At 41.5% G+C, this 16346-nt stretch overlaps 1 protein-coding gene across 2 annotated transcripts in view; it reads left to right on the top strand.

Moving 5' to 3' along the window:
• Nucleotides 1-16346, top strand: part of IMPG1 (interphotoreceptor matrix proteoglycan 1) — a 439262-nt gene that overhangs the window by 394970 nt on the left and 27946 nt on the right. The window lies entirely within an intron of this gene.

Genomic DNA, 16346 nt, shown 5'->3' with positions numbered 1-16346 from the left:
TAAGATGCAAGGTGTGTAGCAGTGGATGGGGTGAACTACAACAGATCAACGCTGGATTCATTGGACATGTAAGTATGCTTATTGGGGGCAACACAACATAGAAGGTAAGAGGGGATGGGAAAAGAAAATTAAAGTGGTTTTAAAGCTTTAATTTTTTTTTTACCTCAGTGTATCCACTGCAATTAAAGAGAGATATGGATATTTTTTTTTTTTTTAGATTTATACTTACCTAGGCAGATGCAACATCAGTCCAATGCTGCATCTGTCCCCCCAGCACCTCTAACACTGAGAACCAAGTGATTGAACACTAACTTCTCAGTTCTCATAGCTCCATGAGCAGAGAGCTGCTGACTGTCAATCAGCAGCTCTCTGCTCTGCCCCCTCCTCGCTCACTGGAGCGGCCAGCTCAGGCTCTCAGTGGCATGCTGAGAGGCTGAGCTGGGTGCCAGTCCAGGGATCTGGGTGGATCCCAAATCTATGGTGGTGGTGACGACGCCCAAGCCTGGACCAACTCTGTGATGTCAGCAGAGAGCGGATTACAGACCACTGTTTGCTAAAAATGAACTGCACTCCTGTGATCCACAGTAGAAGTACAGCCAAACGAGCTTTGGCTGTACGTCTCCTTTAAGGTAAAAACCTTCTTTGTCTGGAATCCCCCCCCCCAGCCCCCGTTAAACTTCCCTGAGCCCCATTGTGATCCAGCACTGTGCATAAGATCAGTATCTCTCCTGGCTCTGTCCCTCCGTCACAGAGACGATCAATAGCAGTGGGAGCCAATGGCTCCCACTGCTGTCAATCAAATTTTGGACGCAGGCAGCGGGAGTTGGAAGCGAGCCTGCATGAGTGCCCCCATAGGAGGTGGCTTCCTATGAGGGCACTGGGTGAAGAGGAGGAGCTTGGAGTGCTAGTGAGGGACCTGGGAAGAGGTGGCTCAGGACTGCTCTCTGCAAATCCATTGCACAGAGCAGGTAAGGATAACATGTTTGTTATTTTGGTTAAAAAAAAAAAAAACACAAAGTTTTACAAACACTTTAAAGCAGGTGGGTGAAGTTTTAGTTTAAAGTGTTGAGGGAAGAGGGACAGCATTACACCCAGGCAACTGGCATTTGCAAAATTAAAAGTCATAGTAGCAGCCTATATATAAACATAGTGAAGATTTGCTTTGACAGTACAGGGCAAAATAAATGATTCACTTAACTTTCCCCTTCCCAGCAACACAGGCTCACATTCCCTTTGCTCCCACGCTACATTTCAGAAATCAAGTGAAATACCCTGGCACTTCTGATAATGGGTGAGGTTGTGACTCGCTCCCCTTCTCCCATGTGACAATATTAGGTGAGGTGCCTTTTTATGGGCCGTCAGTGCCATTATATGGAGTCAAAATGGAGGAAATCCATGGGGCTTTCCTTTTTTTTGATAATGGAACTGTCTTATTACATTTTTTATGTAATCTATACACAAAAAAACTAAAAAAAAAATATTTTTTTCTGTTTTGACCAGTGTTATTTTTTAGTTATAATGTGAATAAATAAAAAATAATCTGGTCTAAAGAATACCAAAGCTATTTGCAAATGCAGAAAGGTGTTTTGACCATTTTTACTTTTTACGCTACACTGAAAAGATAACAAAGAAAATGAATGGAAAGAGAAAAATATATTTGATTTGAAACATAATAGCTAAGGGGGAAATGGGTGGAAAGAGTTAGGGCTGAATACGGTTAAAAAGGACATACATAGGAAATACATTTTATTGAATTTTCTTTAAATTATGTCATATGCAGACCAAATTCCACAACTACATATGAATGTAGTAGCTACTGTGTACAATATTAAATAGAAAGGTAGTTGCGCGCTGCTAATCAAAAACTAACACTAAAAAGAAACTACTGTGAAAGTGAATGAATGCTGCTGCTGTCACCAAAGTGTTCCCACAAGAAAAAGAAGATAATAAAGTTAATGTGACAACGCTGCATATATAGTAAGTTCAAATAATAAATATAAAAATCAACATAGGAAAAATAATATTCGATGAAAAACGTCCATATATGAATACAGATGAATAGTGCTCAATGAAAAACGCCCATATATGAATACAAGTGAATAGTGCTCAATGACATTTTTCATTGAGCACTATTCACTGTGTACAATATATTGTTACACTGTATTAATAATGCTTGTCAACTATCTTCAAGTGTCATTATACACAGAAGTAGCTGCATTTTGACAACAGCTCCTGTTTTGTAATACATAGCAATTCACAGCTGTCATTTTTACAACTAGTAATTGTTAGCAATAGCATTGGGGGAAAGTGGGAATCCCAAAGTTTTCTTCCTTTTAGGCAGCTGTATTAAAGCAATGGTTGTGTCACAAATTGGTAAGCCTTTCTCTGAAGAAGGGAAAATACTTTATGAAATAAAATGGATAGTGACATATGCTCAAGAATATTTTGTACAATTGTTGAACAGATAAGCTTGTATAGGTCTTTGTTAAGTATAAGTTACACCTGATTTATTCATGATAAGTCACTAGAAAACTAATAAAGTTAGTGGGAGTTAACTGTCATCCTAAGGAAAGAAAACTTTAATGTGTTTCAAGAACAGTCATCTTTAGAATATATTTTGGTAGGCTCAGAGGGGTTGATTTACTAATGGCAAATTCACTGTAAACAGTTGCTCCAGAGCTTGTTAAATGTGGAGATGCTCTGCTGACTTCCATCATCCAATCATGTGCAAGCAAAAATATATATATATTTTTTTATTTTCTTTGCATGTGATTGAGTTACAAAGTGAAGCTTCACCTCATTTACCAGGCTCTGGAGCAACTGCAAGTACACAGTCTATTTGCCTTTAGTAAATCATCCCCACTATTTTCTTATACAGAGTTATGTTACCATTTTGTACTATTATTTGCTAGTAACTCTTTTGTAAGCATAATTCAGTGCATTTTTTATGACTACAGCTAAATTTTATTGTTGTAAAAGGTGACAATAACTTGGGGATTTGTTTGCCCTAACATATCTTATTGTTTAAGGACTATACATTTGTCTTCTAACTAAGAACCTGGCTGCTGCCATCTACCAGTACATTAGTTGTCTCTAGTGGGCAGGACTGGACTGGGACAAAAATTTGGCCCTGGATTTCATCCAGACTGGCCCACTTTAATTTTGCAAACACGCACAAAAACAAGTGAACATGTGAAGTGGGAGGGCTAACATCATGCAGGAACATTGCTACAGGCTCATTAGCTGGAATTTCAGAAACCAGCATTGCTGCAGAGCCATTGGCTGCTTATCAGCAATGCAGCGGCGCTGAGGCTGAGTCGGGTTGCGCACTATGAAGTAAGGTGATGGGCAGTGCGGATGACTGGTCTCTTCCATACTGTCCGGCAGGACAAACCCGCCCCCCCTTCACTGGTCATTACCCATCCTACTTTATTTTTCTTATAGGCAGTACAGCCAGTGGCGTCTCCAGCTTTCATATTTAGGGGGGGGTACATGGGGGGACAGGGACAAAAGTAGGGGGGCCAACTATAAAAATGATAGATATATCTATACACAGTTCCTTGAAAAAGTATTCATGTCCCTTGAAATTTGTCATGTTACAACCAAAAACGTAAATGTATTTTGTGGGGATTTTATGTGATAGACCAACACAAAGTGGCACTTAACTGTGAAGTGGAAGGAAAATAATAAATGGTCTACAATTGGCACCCGGGCCGGATCCTATATGTGGCCCCCCCCCCGCAGGCGGACAGGCAGTACACCGCACATCGAAATCAAGTGACATTATGGTAGTATACTGGAAGTTTAGGGTGAGATAGTGCCAGGTTAGGGTGGTATAGTGCCAGGTTAGGATGATATAAAGCCAGGTTAGGTGATATAGTGCCATGTTAGGGTGTTATAGCGCTAGGTTAGGTGATATAGAGAAAGGTTAGGTGAAATCATGCTAGGTTAGGTGATATAGAGACAGGCTAAGTGATATAGTGCCAGGTTAGGTGATATAGTGCCAGGTTAGGTGATATACAGTAGTGCCAGGTTAGGTGATATACAGTAGTGCCAAGTTAGGTGATATACAGTAGTGCCAGGTAAGGTGATATACAGTAGTGTCAGGTTAGGTAATATAGAGCCAGGTAAGGTGATATACAGTAGTGTCAGGTTAGGTGATATAGTGCCAGGTTAGGTGATATACAGTAGTGCCAGGTTAAGTGGTATACAGTAGTGTCTGGTTAAGTGATATACAGTAGTGCCAGGTTAGGTGATATACAGTAGTGAAAGATTAGGTCCATATAGTGCCAGGTAAGGTGATATACAGTAGTGTCAGGTTAGGTAATATAGAGCCAGGTAAGGTGACATACAGTAGTGTCAGGTTAGGTGATATAGTGCCAGGTTAGGTGATATACAGTAGTGCCAGGTTAGGTGATATACAGTAGTGTCTGGTTAAGTGATATACAGTAGTGCCAGGTTAGGTGATATACAGTAGTGCCAGATTAGGCCATATAGTGCCAGGTTAGGTGATATACAGTAGTACCAGGTTAGATACTATAGTGCCAGGTTAGGTGATATACAGTAGTGCTAGGTTAGGTGATATATTGCCAGATTAGGTGATATAGAGCCAGGTTAGGTGATATACAGTAGTGACAGGTTAAGTAATATTGTGAAAAAGTCAATCAGCACCACACAAAGTGCTATGTGCTAAATAAATAAGTATACAATTAAAATTGTTATGCAAGTGTACAATTAATATAAATTAAACTAAATTTCTACAGCTGCTGAACACTTCCAGTGTATCACTCCACCAACTAAAATATTTATTGTATAAATAGTGCAGCACTGCTCACTCTCATGTGATTAATCAAATACATAAACCGATCTAAACACAGTGAAAAATATAATCAATAAATGTCCATAATAAATAAAATGTACCAAAGTTCATATATATATCTCAATAAACTTTTCTAATTTCTTGATTGCTGTGCATCAGTAATCCACCGCTGTGTATCTTTTACACTTCTCCAGTATTACAAATAATGTGTACACCTCCACCAGCTGTTATGCCTGTTCACCTCAACAATGAGCCACACAAGCTCTGAATGGGAACTCCCTCCTTTCTCCACTCCGATATCAGCTCTCCTGCTCCAGCCTGTTATATGAACAGCTCACACACACACACACACAAGACCCTTGGGAAATGGTCTGTATTCATGCAAATACAAATGCAGTAAACATAGTGCTCTCCATTTAAATCATTTATTTAGGTTTCCCCTTTAAAATAGTGCACTTACAAGGTTTCAAAAAGATAAAATCATTTGTCACAGTGTCACAGGACGTCCGTTCGCTCACCACTCTGCTGGCGTGACGTCAGAGACTCGGCTCCTTCCCATTTACACTCGCATCGCCTCAATTGGCTTTCTCAATAGATCTATTGAGAAAGCCAATTGAGGCGATACGCGTGTAGATGGGAAGGAGCCAAGTCTGTGACGTCACACCAGATCTATTGAGAAAGTCAATTGAGGCAATAGGCATGTAGATGGGAAGGAGTCGACTCTGTGACATCACGCCAGCAGAGTGGTGAGCAAACAGACGTCCTGTAACACTGTGAAGGTCACATCCCAGAGATGTGTGTCTTTTCCCCAGTTGTCAGGGAAGTGGGGTAAGTAGACATCCCCAGGTGGGGGGTACAGAGAATCCCAGCTGGTGACTAGGAGACACTGAGCAGTGTCATACCTCACCAGTGACTTTGGTTCCATCGTGGCTACAGGATGGCACCCTCCTCCTCTTGCCTCGCTGAGCTTGGTTACTATTCCATGTTGGCAGCACACAGCACAGACACTTCCCTATCCTGGGCTGTTCTCACCTCATGCTTCTCTCCCTTTAGGAAATGGCTCACAGCTTCTCCCCAGCCAATGGGAACAGAGGGGTGTGAACTGTGGAAGGCAAAGTAGAAGCCCAGTACTGGAGCATGGCTGTGGGGCCCTAGGGCAAGATCGAAGCTAGATTTTGTGGAGGATATGATAGTATGATAGGGAGGCTGCAGGGGCCCCCTGGAGCTAGGGTCAGGGTTGCAATTGCAACCCCTGCAACCCCTTATGCTACGCCCATGCCTACAGGAGGGGGTGGGAGAGACACACAGAGCTTCGCTCTGTAATTGCCGTGCTGATCATTTTAATAGAGGGGGCACATGGGGGGGCACAGTATAATGTTGGGGGTCAGGGCCCCCTCTGGCCCCCCTACTGACGCCAGTGAGTACAGTGCGCTCAAATTAATGGCTGTGTGAGCCACACAGCAATTACTTGACAGGCTGTTACTAAAAACCGGCAGCCCAAGCCATCAGCCTGCCGGGAAACTCCCTGTAGTTCCGATATCCAGTACATGCCTGCTAGTGGGGCAAACTATAGTGCAGAAATCTTAAAGCATTTTGCATCCTGGTAAAAATAGACCTGTACTACAAAAAAAAATCTATAAACTGGTTGGCAAATCATTGGTTTCGGGACTAGAGATAGTGGGCTTGATTTACAGAGGTGAAGCTCTTCTGGCCTCCATCATTTACTCGTGTCTAAGCACAAAAATCTTCCTTTTCTTTCCTTGTACATGATTGGGTATTCTTTACAAAGTGAAATTTCATTACATTCACTAAGCTGAAAATTTCCTTGCAAAGTGCAAATTGCCTTGCAGTGAACAGTCTAATTACCTTTAGTAAATCAACTTCATTGCACTTAGATGGAAAGGTCTAGTACCTTATAGTGTCTATTTTCTGTCAATTGGATTGGTTTAGTAGTTTTGTATTTCCAGAATGGTACACTTTAAGATTAGATGTTGTTCAAACTCCATACATCTGGTTAACTCCCATTTATAGATGGCAACCCATCAAATACAGTCAAATATATTCAAATGTGAACCTACAAATATGAGCCCTATCTTGCTTTATATAACATATGAATTGAATGAAGATTTTTATACGCTATTGTAATAGCTAAAACTGTTTTGTTGGAAGGTTTCCTTATATAACAATCTTGCACTCATATTTTTCCATTACTATGCATCACTAGATAAAATCTGTAACAGAATCAATTTACTCAATTATGGAAACAAAACATCAGTCAATATACATGCTGAAGTTAAATATTTAGCTATTGTTACTAGTGAAGCTACACATGTTCTACATATATAGCCATTTTCTACTGATAATGTAATACAATTACTAGTTGATAGATTTGGAAATAATGGCCCTTTTTTCAGAGGAAGGCATGAGGAAATTAAATGTCAGCATGAACAGAAGTCTCTGCAGCTCATTTTAATAAGAAAAACATTTCAATTCATTATGATATATCAGTTTCGTTCTTTTGACCTTGCATGTCATTAAAACAGCAAACAGCAAACAATGTATGTGTTGTGTGTGTGTGTGTGTATATATATATACTGTATATTTTGTTGGGGGTTAGCTCAATGGGAATCACCTTCCCTGGGAAAAAGGGTAGTCCCAACTGCAGGTTTTTTAAAAATCTGACACCTGTTGGTGGACACAAGTGAATCGTAAAATCTGGCCTGAAAACCAACCCTGCTAAGGTGGCTGGTAAAACCCAGACCGGATTCCACCTTAGTTTCCTGCAAATGAACGCATGCGAGATGAAACATAAAGTCTGTCAATCACCTTGCCTTTCATAATGTCACATATCCCCCCTCCTCTGCTCAAGCCTGTGGCTGAGCAACTGTCCCAACAAGACAATGGACACGGGAAAAGGCATCTGCATTATTCTGAAGTTTCCCAGCTCTATGCTCTACTGTGAACTTAAATGCTTAAACAGCAAGGAACCACCTTGTCACGCAACTGTTTTTCTCCTTGTTATCACACATCCATTTAAGAGGGGCATGATCAGTAACTAGTTTAAATGCTTTCCCCAACAAGTCATATTTTAGGCATCTAAGGCCAATTTTATAGCTACATATTCCTTCTCAACAATGGCATAGTTTTTCTCATGTTTGTTAAGCTTTCTGCTCAGGTAGACCACTGGGTGCTCCTCCCACAGCACCCAGTCCCATATCAGAGGCATCCGTCTGTACCACAAACTTCTTTCAGAAATCTGGGGTCACGAGCACAGGTTGTCAATAACCTCTCAGAGGTAGAAAAGGCTGTCTTCTCTTTTGCAGATTCTGTTAGGGGTATCTGCCAATAACCTTTAGTCAGATCCAAAGTAGTTATGTACTGGGCACTTCTCAATCTGTCAAAAAAGCTTGTCGACCCAAGGCATTGGTTATGCATCGAATTTGGACACACTGTTCAACTTCCTGAAATCATTACAAAACCTTATAGTGCCATCTAGCTTTGGGACCAACACTATGGGTCTTGACCAATCACTGTGGGACTCCTCTATCATGTCCAACTCATGTTCTTTATTTCATTTGCAACTGCTTTTCACCTAGCCTTGGGTATTCTATAGGGCTTTACATTTAGGTGGACACCTGGTTCTGTAATTATGTCATGCTGTATAACATTGGTCTGTCCAGGTAGGTGAGAAAAAAAGTCTCTGTTCTTACTCACAAACCTCCTTCTGTTGAGCCACTGACAAGGTTTCAGTTATGGGTACCTCAGGTGTTATGAGGGCCATGTCCTTTTGGGGGGTTGGCAATGCCAGTAATGTTTCTCTGTCCTTCCAGGGTTTCAAGAGATTAATGTGATATATTTGCTCTTGTTTCCTTTTCCCTGGCTGGTAAACTTTGTAGTTTACTTCTGCTACTCTTTCCATAATTTCAAAGGGACCTTGCCACTTTATAGGAATTTACTCTCAACTGTGGGGACTAGTACCAGCACTCTATCACCAGGGTTGAAGGTTCTGTTCTTGGCACCCCGATTTTAAACCCTTCTCTGGGCCCCCTGAGCCTGCTCCATATGTTCCTATACAAGCGGCATGACAGCCGCAATCATATCTTGCATCAGTGAGATATGGTCGATGATGCTTCTATAAGGCGTGGTCTCTCTTTCCCACATTTCTTTTGTGACATCTAGCAATCCCCTGGGATGTCTACCATACAGTAGTTCAAAAGGGGAATAACCTGTAGATGCCTGATGTAACCTCTTGTATAGAAAACATGAGGTATGCCTGTGAAAAATTCCAATTTCTCCTATCTTTGTCCACCACCTTTTTTAACATGCTTTTGAGCGTCTTGTTAAATCTCTCCACAAGACCATCAGTTTGGGGTTGGTAGACAGAGGTATGGAGATGGGAGATTTTGAACAACTTGCACAATCCTTTAGTGAATCTAGACATAATTGGTGTGCCTTGATCTGTTTATAACCCTTTTGGAATACCCGCACGACAAAATACCCGGACAAGCTCTTTGGCCAGTGGCATCGCTAGGGGGGTGCGGGGGATGTGGTCTGCACCCGGGTGCCACCCACTACAGGAGTGACACCATCCTGAGGGTGATGAAAGCCCTGGCTCCCTTTGGCAGGTTTTTTATCTCCAGCCGGAAACCCACCTTTAGCGCCTGGTTTGTAATTTCCTCCTCCTCCCTGTCTCTCACTATTGCGCTGCTGCCTGTCATGATCTAATTTTCCCCCTGGGTGGCACGGCTGCACACTGTCTTCTACTCTCCAGCTGCCGCCTGGGAGTTCTGTGTACCTGAGCCGCCCAAGCTGGAGCGCTAATGGGTGGGGGGAGGGGGTGTCAGCTTGCGATGGGGGGATGTCCTCTGCAGTGTTGTGACAGGTGGGGGGGCATGATGATGAGGTTGTTTTTTTGCTGCTGGACACAGCTATATTATATGGAGTGGTGGTTTGTCCTGGGAGTGGGTCTATACTAATAGAGGGTGCTTTGTCCTGGGGAGGGGTCTGTACTGATGGAGGGGGTGGTTTGTCCTGGGAGGGGTCTGTACTAATTGAGAGGGGTGTTTTGTCCTGGGAGGGGTCTGTACTAATGGAGGGGGGTGGTTTGTCCTGGGGAGAGGCATCTGCACTAATGGGGGATGCTTTGTCCTGTGGGGAGGGGACTGTACCAATGGAGGGGGGTGCTTTCTCCTGGGGGAGGGGTCTGTACTGATGAGGGGGTGCTTTGTTCTGGGAGGGGTCTGTACTAATGGAGGGGCATGCTTTGCCCTGGGGAGGAGTCTGTACTGATGGAGGGGTGTGCTTAGTCCTGGGAGGGGTCTGTACTAATGGAGGGGGGTGCTTTGTCCTGGGGCGAGGGGTCTGTACTGATGGAGGGGAGTGCTTTGTCCTGTGAGGGGTCTGTACTAATGGAAAGGGTGCTTTGTCCTGGGAGGGGTCTTTACTGATGGGGGGTGGTTTGTCCCGAGGGGGGTCTGTACTAATGGAGTAGGGGGTGGTTTGTACTGAAGGGGGGTCTGCACTGAGGGGGTTTATACTGATGGAGGGGGTCTATACTGATGGAGGAGGGTTATACTTAGTGGGGGGTATATACTTAGTGGGGGGGTCTATACTGAGGGGGGACTATACTTTGTTGGGGGAGGGTCTGTACTGAGGGAGGTCTGTACTGAGGGGGGCTATACTTGGAAGGGGTCTGTACCGACGGAGGGGGTCTATACTTAGTGGAGAGGGGTCTGTACTGATGGAGGGGAGATCTATACTTAGTGGAGGGGGGTCTTTACTGAGGGGCGACTATAGTTGGTGGAGGGGGGTGACACCATGTTTTACCGCACTGGGTGACACTAACCCTAGTGAAGCCACTGTCTTTGGTAATAGTCTTAGCTGAGGTATTACACAAGGGAACGGCTTCAGGATACCATGTGGCATAATCCAGTATTACCAGTATGTGCGGATGGCCCCGGGCAGACTTTACTATTGGTCCCACCAGGTCCATGCCAATTCTTTCCAAAGGTACTTCAATTATCGGTAACGGTACCAGCGGACTGCAAAAATGGGGTAATATTAGCACTCTGGGCATGACTCACAATGTTTTTTTTACATCTGCATGTAACCCAGGCCAAAAGAATCTCTGGGTTATTCTCTACTTAGTTTTCTCTATACCCACCCATTATATGACCATGAGCTACAGTGCCTTGAAAAAGTATTCATATCCCTTGAAATTTTCCACATTTTGTCATGTTACAACCAAAAACGTAAATGTATTTTATTGTGATTTTATATGATAGACCAACATAAAGTGGCACATAATTGTGACATGGAATAAAAATTATATTTTACAATTTTTTCACATATTTTTTACAAATAAATATGTGAAAAGTGTGGCGTGCATTTGTTTTCAGCCCCCTTTACTCTGATACACCTTACTAAATTCTAGTGGAAACAATTTCCTTCAGAAGTCACCTAATTAGTAAATAGAGTCCATCTGTGTGTAATTTAATCTCAGTATAAATACGGCTGTTCTGTGAAGCCCTCAGAGGTTTGTTAGAGAACCTTAGTGAACAAACAGCATCATGAAGGCCATGGAACACAACAGATAAGTCAGGGATAAAGTTGTGGAGAAGTTTAAAGCAGGGTTAGGTTATCAAAAAAAAAATCCCTAATGAAGTCACGTGACAATACGCGTCGAGATTGGGCAACAGATAGACCGGAAGTGATGTAGGAGTACGAGCTTGCCACTTGTTGATTATATGCTTTGCTAATTGTGTTGTTAATGTGAGTAAAATGATGCTGTTTTTATAATAAATACCGCTTGAGAAACTTTATCACACCATTGGAGCCCCCTTTTATTTATGTACCACCATTACGGAGAAGATTAGGTGGAACCCTTGGATTACTTATAAGGAGATATTGCTGCTCATCCAGTCCCAAGGGCTGTGTCTATTACAGAGAGAGAGATCCCCAGAGTTAAGCGAAGGCACAAGGATCCCTTAGGAGAGTTACCTGCACTCAATGCTGTTACCTTACAGCAGTAAGTAGTAAGGTGAGAGGCTTGTGAGCACTGAGGTGTCATACACACAATAAGAAGAGACACCAATCACTGTTATTCACTGTTTGGAATGTGGAAGAATTAGAGCACCTTTTTTGGCAGTTGCACTGTTGCATTCACATTTTTATCACTGGGACTTTTATGTGTAATCTATTTTTATTAGTCACAGCTATTGGCACTTGAGTTTATTGATGCTATAGAAGGTATTTTATATAATTTTTAATATATATTTATTTGCCAGTTTTCATGAAGTATTATGTGCACATCTAGCTATTGCATAGGATTGTATATTTATTTATTTCATTACTGACAGTGCAACATCACCAATATCTTTTATACACCACATAGCTACGGATTTGCTTATCAGTGTTTGTTGCAGCCCTATTCACTTAATTTCATTTTTGTGATAGCACTGGAGTACCACTTTGTTTTTAGCGTATAAGTCAAACATCTGGGAGCAGGGTGGCTTGTCAGTACTGTATGACCACTGTTGCACCTGCTGAGCTCAGACCGCAATGGTGATGTCCAGGCATGTAAATATCTCAGCCTTCAGTGTCTCATAATCCTGGGCAGCATCTGGTTCCAGGTCAAAATAGGCCTTTTGGGGTTCTCCGGTCAGAAAGGGTACTAGCAGTCCTGCCCATTGCTCTTTTTTCCATCCTTCTCGAACAGCGACTCTTTCAAAAGTCTCTAGGTAAGCTTCCACATCTTCTGCAGGTGTCATCTTCTGCAGGTAATAGCTGGCACGCACCATTTTCTGTTCAACTGGCAAAGGACCTGCAAACCCCTTCTATAATATCACAAGGGCCTCCGTAAACTGGTGATTCGCCTCCTGCTGTTGGCGGTTGGCTTCCTCTTGCTAGCAATTGGTTTCCTGCTGAGTTGAAGTGGCCTGCAGCAGGGCTTTTAACACATCCTCCATCTTTCCACTTGTACAGGAAGATGCCCACACAAATCCACCATATATCCGGGGTTAGCTTAATGGGGAACACCTTCCCTGGGAAAAAGGGTAGTCCAAACGGCAAGTTTTCTTAAAATTTGACTTATAGCCAGTTTTATTTTTAAAAGGTTGCATGAAAATCAAATAAACAAAATAAAGAAAAAAGAAAAGAAAAATAAACCCTTGCCAACCAGGCACTAACTGAACAGTTCAGGATCCTAACTCACCGGTGAAGGCAAATGCTTGACAAAGGAGTGCCGCTATTCTCTCCACCTATAGCGAGCTGACTCGGGCGGCTTCATCTGTGATTTCATCTCCCCTTGGTGTGCCATCTGGACTACTGCAAGAGAGAGCTTGCTACAACTCATCCATGTCGGATGGGATGTGATGCCAAGCATATATGGACTTGCTGCTACCTGTAGTCCTCCTTCCTCTCTTCAGCCCGGAGATGTACCTGTATTCCACATCTGTTTTTTACGTGAGTGGATATTGCTTTTATAATTAAATTGTTATTGATACATATTCAGTGGCGACCCTCTTCCTTGTTTTTTTCGCCTAGCTTATTGGACCTGGCTTCCGGTCCTTTATGGTGGCAGCCCCGATAGACTCCTTGTATACACATATATATATCTATATATTTTGCCATTGGACTATTAGGAACAGTTGACTGAGGTACCTTTGCATTGCGCCTTTTTTACTTGTTTAATGACCCATGTTCAGTATGAGGGAAGAAGGTTCTCATCCAAGATTTTACAATACATGGCCCCGTCCATTGGCCTCTCAATGCGGCAAAGTCAGCATGTACCTTTAGAAGAGAAACAGCCCCAAAGCATAATGTTTCCACCTCCATGCTTGACTGTAGGGATGGTGTTCTTTGGGTCATAGTCAGCAAACACGGCGAGTCAAGTTAATGCTAAAGAGTTTCGTTTTGGTCTCTTCTGACCACAGCACTTTCTCCCAATCCTTCTCTGAATCATTTAGATGTTTATTGGCAAACTTCAGACAGGCCTGTACATGTGCCTTCTTGAAGAGGGGGGACCTTGTGGGGACTGCAGGATTACAATTTATGGAGGTGTAATATGTTACCAATGGTTTGGTGACTGTGGTCCCAACTGCTTTTAAATCATTTACAAGCTCCTCCTGTGTGGTTCTGGGCTGATCCCTCACTTTTCTCATGATTATCCTTACCCCATGAGGCAAAATCTTGCATGGAGCTCCAGACCTCGAGCAACTGATGGTTATTTTGTATTTCTTCCATTTGCGAATAATCACTCCAACAGTTGTCTCGTTCTCACCAAGCTTCTTGCTGATGGTCTTGTAGTCCATTCAAGCCTTGTGCAGGTCTAACATCTTGTCCCTGATGTCCTTGACAGCTCTTTGGTCTTGTCCATGGTGGTGGGCTTGAGTGGAAGAAAGAGATTCTGTGGACAGGTGTCTTTTATACACATAACGGGTTGGAGTTGTTGTTAGGAAAACCTTCTTAAATTACCAGGACTAATCTGTGTACCACATGAGCACATACTGTAGCCAGTCTATGGGATCCAGAATTATTGTTGGTTGGTAGCGGATCAAATACTTATTTTACTCACTGGACTGCAACTCAATTTATAACATTTGTATCATGTGTTTTTTTCTGGATTTTTGGTTGATATCCTGTCATTTAAAATACACCTATGATAAAAATTATAGACCCTTCATTTTATCGTAAGTGGACAAACTTACAAAATTTGCATATATATATATATATATATATATATATATATATATATATATATATATATAATACATATACACACACATAGTTGAGCATTTCAAATGACTCACAGAAGATTTTTTTTATCTAAATTCGCCTTCGCTGCAGATTTTATAAGGTTTTCTGAAATTTGTGGTAGGCTGACTGGTATAAAATAATAATAAAAATAAATAAATAAACAGCAATAACCTTTTTTGATCCTGCATTTAGACAATAAAATATATAACCTTGTTACAACTTATCTACTTCTCAAAAAATCAGAAGCCGAAATACCATAACATAGGGATTGCTACTCCTATGCAGTGTCAGGAAGTGATCTGTTACATGAGAGAAGCACAAGTTTCAATATGACATAGATGGACTCAAAGTCTAAAATAAAACAATGCACTGTTCTATTAGTGACCAAAAACATAGTCAAAAAGTCATAGTTTTTGGTGAAATCGTATAGTAAAAAAAAAGATTTTCTGAACTTTCTGGTCACAAACAGTCTAGGTAGCTACCTCACATCAAGAAACATTTTAGGAGGTTTATGTCAGCAACCTTAATTCTCTTTAGCATTATGGTAACACGTCGTTCATAAAACTCTGCATCCCCTGATCCTATTTTTTCCTGATATTTGTTTTACTGGAGTATTATATATTAATAAATACAGAGCAGCATTCATTAGGTTATTAATATCTGTCATGAGTTCACGTTTATATGTTTTATGACAAATGTAGAAGTACAAAAGATACTTGCTGTTTATTGATACCACTTTAAAAAATAACTCCAACAGAAAAAAAATTGTTAGTACACAAACATATCAGGTCTGGTACACAACTGGTATTTTTTAGGCACAGATGTGTCCATGCAGAAAACTCCAAAACAGTTCCCAGTAGCTGAGTTGAGGTTTCTAATTAAAGCATTGTGGGTAGAGAAGTGTTCAACACCAGTGAACAACTATTCCCACTGCATATTTAATAATGAATTGTGTTCCTTGCCTAGAAGTGTCTTAGCTTAGTTTAACTGTAAAACATTCAGGATGCATTTAACAACAATTTCTTGTTATCACAGTGAAAATGGATTTGCAAAATCTTAATTATAACTGTCAAGCTTGAACTACACTCTGAATTTTTATATACATCTATTAATATGAACATATATTCCTCAGATATTAAAATCCACCTGAAAGAGCTGTAAATCTCTTATCCCATTTACACCTCTACATGCGATCACGATTCCCCTGCAGGTCTCCCATGTGTTTGTCATCTTTCCCCAGTGTCAGTGACCTGAAACTCAGTGACTAACCTTGCCGGTCAGAGCAATTTATTTTATACTCCAGTGACAACAAAATGATTAATAACAGTCATGCTATGTTGCAGATAAAACATGTGTAGGAAAACAAAGGATGCTGTGGTCCCTTGTCACGCCATATTTTAGAAAACAAATTGAAGTGGCAAAAGTAGTCTTCTAATGGACAGACATAATTCTTTGTTTCATCTACTTTATGCTATAAAAAAATATTACAATGAATATGAATTTAATGGCTACAACCTGCATGGGATCAATTAATATAGCTGCTTGCAATTTTTCTCCTGGCTGTTCACCAGTTTTTATACAGTTCATCCTATACACAACGCTTTTAGACAAAAGTCTAAAGATCTTAAATCTTTGAAATCCTACAACCACTTACATCCACTGAAGGAGAAAATGCTTCTGAGAACTGATATTTGGAGTTTTGCTATTTAACCACTTCAAGTCCAGACTGTTTCACCCCCTTCCAGTCCAGGTCATTTTTCAGATTTCAGTG

This window comes from Aquarana catesbeiana, linkage group LG04, assembly GCF_042186555.1.
Source record: "Aquarana catesbeiana isolate 2022-GZ linkage group LG04, ASM4218655v1, whole genome shotgun sequence".
Lineage (NCBI taxonomy): Eukaryota > Metazoa > Chordata > Amphibia > Anura > Ranidae > Aquarana > Aquarana catesbeiana.
Note: the sequence above shows the minus strand (reverse complement) of the source record. Positions and strands in the feature narration are given on the sequence as shown.